We start from the raw sequence: 4084 nt of genomic DNA on the forward strand, positions 1-4084 counted from the left end.
GGAAAATACGGGAGTCGTTGCTGAAAAAAATGCCCGCAACAAGTTTGATTGACAAATTTTTCTCTCCTAAATTCGCAATGGTAACAAAGGAAGCACTTCTGCAAATGAAATAAAAACATTTCACATAATAAATATGAGAGATGAATATTTATATTTATAGGCATATCTATCGTGATGTAATTTTTAAGTTGTGAAAATATTCTTAATTCGATTTTAATGAAGAATTAAAACTGAAGTTAGTCCCGTAAAAGTTAATGGGGCATTTTTATTTAAAAAAGGAAAACAGGACGTCAAAAATCGCAGGAAAATATGGCGATGTCCCATAAAATACGGGTCATATCGTCACTGTATCTAGAATTGAACAATTTAAACACACATAATATACAGGGTTATTCAAAATTATGAACGGTATTTTAAAATACTATAATAAATTCATTTTTAAACATACACTTACCAGAACGGGTTTAAAATAAAGGAAAACTCAAAATTTTTCATTTTATCGCATTATAAATGTTCTTCCTTGAGTCACACGGACAATGTCCAGACGATAGTCTAGTTCTAGCCAAACTCGTTTCAGCACGTCTGGTGTCACTAAGTTCAGTGCATTACATATACGTGTGTTTAGGACACCCAAGTTGCGTGGTAGCGGTGGCACATAAACATTGTCTTTCATAAAGCCCCACAAGAAAAAGTCACATGGTGTGATGTCAGTTGACCTCGGAGGCCAAGCATACAGCATTCCTCCGAGCATACAGCATTCCTGGCAATGGCTGAGATGCCATTTTCAGTTGTAGCGATAGTAGACTAGCGACACCACGACTTCCATAGCGCTACCAGCCAAGGGGAATTTGAAAATTTTTGAGTTTTCCTTTATTTTAAACCCGTTCTCGTAAGTGTATGTTTGAAAATGAGTTTATTATAGTATTTTAAAATACCGCACGCACGCACGCACGCGCGCACACACACACACACACACACACACACACACACACACACACACACACACACACACACACACACACACACACACACACACACACACACACACACACACACACACACACACATTTTAAGAGACCCTGTACAGTCGAATCCCATTATAGGGGGCCATTAAAGTATTATGCCAGCATCGATGGGGAGGGGGGGAGTTACCGATTTGCTGTTTTTTGATGACATGGGGGGGAGGGTGGGGGGTTGAATGATGCTTACACGGTCAACCACCCTTTATAAAAAATATGAAACATTCATAATGGCATCTCTACTGAAAAACTCGAAAAAAAAACAAGAGAAATCTCGCTAGTTTGTGTGCACCTGAACAAACATTCTCCCTAGTCATAAGTCATCTATAGAACCACTTTAGTGATCTCTAAATGTTCCGCGGATCGCTTAAGTGATCTGGAAATGTGTCCGCTTCGCTCAAGTGCTCTAGAAATATGTCGCGGATCACTTAAGTAATCTGGGAATGTGTCGCGGGTAACTTGAGTGATGTAGAGCCGCACCGAGGGACGCTTAAGTGCTCTAAAACTGTGCCACATGTCACTCAAGGGATCTCTAAATGTGCCACGGATCTCTTAAGTGTTCTGAATCTGTGTCGCGGGTCACTGAAGAGATGTGTAAATGTGCCGCTTGGTTCATTTTCACAAAAATAGGTTTGGCGTGGCCAGCCACATCAGATGACCCCGAGGGCAGCGTTTGGCCCCGCGAGCCATGGTTTTAGAGGGTGGGCCACAATGAATTTCACAAAAATAAATTTTGATTTCTTAGCCTTCAAATAGCATTGAAATTAAGAGAAATTTATTATAATAACATATAAAGGTATTTTCTTCCGAAATTTAAATTTTAATTTAAATATGTTTTGATCGTCGGGGGAAGGGGGGGGGGTGACACGATCCCCCCGCCGCGTGAGTCTCTGATCCCACTAATATGTGTTAGTGGGGGGGGGGCAGAGCTGACGAAATTTTGCCTAAGGGGGGGGGGGGGTCAAAAATAGCTGTAAATTTGCTGACGTAATACTTGAACGGCCCCTAACGAACCCCAAGAGACCGGAGAAATCACTTCGTAATAACGAAATTTTAAAGGAATTCCAGATTCCACATTGTCCTTTTGCAAACTTATCTAGGAGAATTGCAAAAGTTTTCGTTAAAACGAGACTTTCTTTATCACGGTATTCGTTAAAACAGCAAAAAATCTACTGTATTTAATTTATATATATATTTCTTTCAAAGTCATAAAATATTCCTAAGCATAAAATTAATATTATCAGTGCCCTTGAAAATATTTCCGATAAAAGTTTCCTCAACCCTTTAAGCGGCATAGACGAGATATCTCGCCCTTCTCAAGGCCTCTTATTTTAGCATTGACAAGTCACGGCCGAAGATTGAGGAGCATGGTGAAGAAAATGTGGCTATGTTCCAGGAAAGAGCCGCAAAGCAATAAAACTAAACTCTGTGTCTTACAATTTCGAAAAAAATCTTCGAAATTTAAACTTTTGAGGCAAAATTAAATTCTGACGCGTGTCCAACATTAATTAAGATGAATGTTATATATTCGTAACAAAATTTCCAATTTTAACTATTAAAATGATTAAATTAATTGTTTTTAAATTGAAAAAAATAACATATTCGTAAATTATAATGTAATTTATTGATAAAAATTTCATTTTTATATTGTTTTAAAGGAGAAATCGAAGAAAACAATTGATTTTTGAATTCCACGGAAAAAATAGTTTCGAATTCAGCGGACTTCAAATTGATCTTTCAAAATTGAATCTATGCTGCCATTTATCACCTTGTGGGGGAAAAACCTTAGAGTGGGAGAAACTCAATCCTCATGTTTCCTTATCCTTACGGTGACCATACGTTTCGTATTTCCCGGGACAGTCCCGTTTTCTTTCTTTTTCGTATTTCCCGGGACAGTCCCGTTTTCTTTCTTTTTCGTATTTCCCGGGACAGTCCCGTTTTCTTTCTTTTTCGTATTTCCCGGGACAGTCCCGTTTTCTTTCTTTTTCGTATTTCCCGGGACAGTCCCGTTTTCTTTCTTTTGCTAGCCGTCCCGAATTTTTGGCAAAAATGTCCCGGTTTTTTACGTTTTTACATGACGCATACTTGGATTTTTATTCTTCATTGAAGTTAAAGATTGAAATTATTTTTGAACTCATAAATTATATTATGATAATTACAACTACAAATAATAACATTAATCTCCCACATTTGCCTTGGTGAACTTTTATTTCGTGGAATCCACTGCAATTTTCAGTAATGCTTCGTTTCCCGCCATAGCAATTTTTCCGTAATTTCAGCAATATTTGGCAACATTGTTCACACTTTTGGCGTCGTTCTTGGCAATAATTGGCAATGTCCCGTATTTTCCCGTATTTGAAATGCCAATTTCCCGTATTTCTCTCGAAGAAATATGGTCAGCCTACTTATCCTACATAACATGATCATGATGACTATAATGTCAGGTTACAAGTGCTCAATGGAAACTCACGACAAATTAATATTTTTGATTGTTTAGAAACATTACGCGTTTTGATAAGAATTACAAAACGATTGAATATGAATAGGGTGACCATACGTCCCGTATTTCCCGGGACAGTCCCGGTATTTTCTGTTTTTTTGGCCGTCCCGACTTTTTGGCAAAAGTGTCCCGGTTTTTCCCGTATTTTACACGAAGCCAACTTGAATTTTTATTCCTTATTGAAGTCAAAGATTGGCATTATTTTTCAACTCATAAATTATTTTACGATAATTACAACTATATATGAGAATATTAATCTTCCACATTTGATTGAACGTTTGTCTTTCGTGGAATACATTGTAATCCACTGCAATTTGCATCATTTCCCACCATTGGGATTTTTCCGTAATTTCAGCTATATTTGGCAACTTTGTTTGGTTTTGGCGTTGTTTTTGGCTACAATTGGCGATGTCCCGTATTTTCCCGTATTTGGAAACGCAATGTCCCGTATTTCTCTCGAGGAAATATGGTCAGCCTAAATATGAACAAAATGGAAGTAATGCAAAGAAAGTCTTTATATTTTTGTAATATTCGGTAGTATATGACAATATTTCTGGTGGTGATG

The sequence above is a fragment of the Pholcus phalangioides genome, unplaced genomic scaffold (assembly GCF_987345545.1).
Source record: "Pholcus phalangioides strain wild (caught in Gottingen) unplaced genomic scaffold, Ppha-v1.0 ptg000003l_1, whole genome shotgun sequence".
Taxonomy (NCBI): Eukaryota; Metazoa; Arthropoda; class Arachnida; order Araneae; family Pholcidae; genus Pholcus; species Pholcus phalangioides.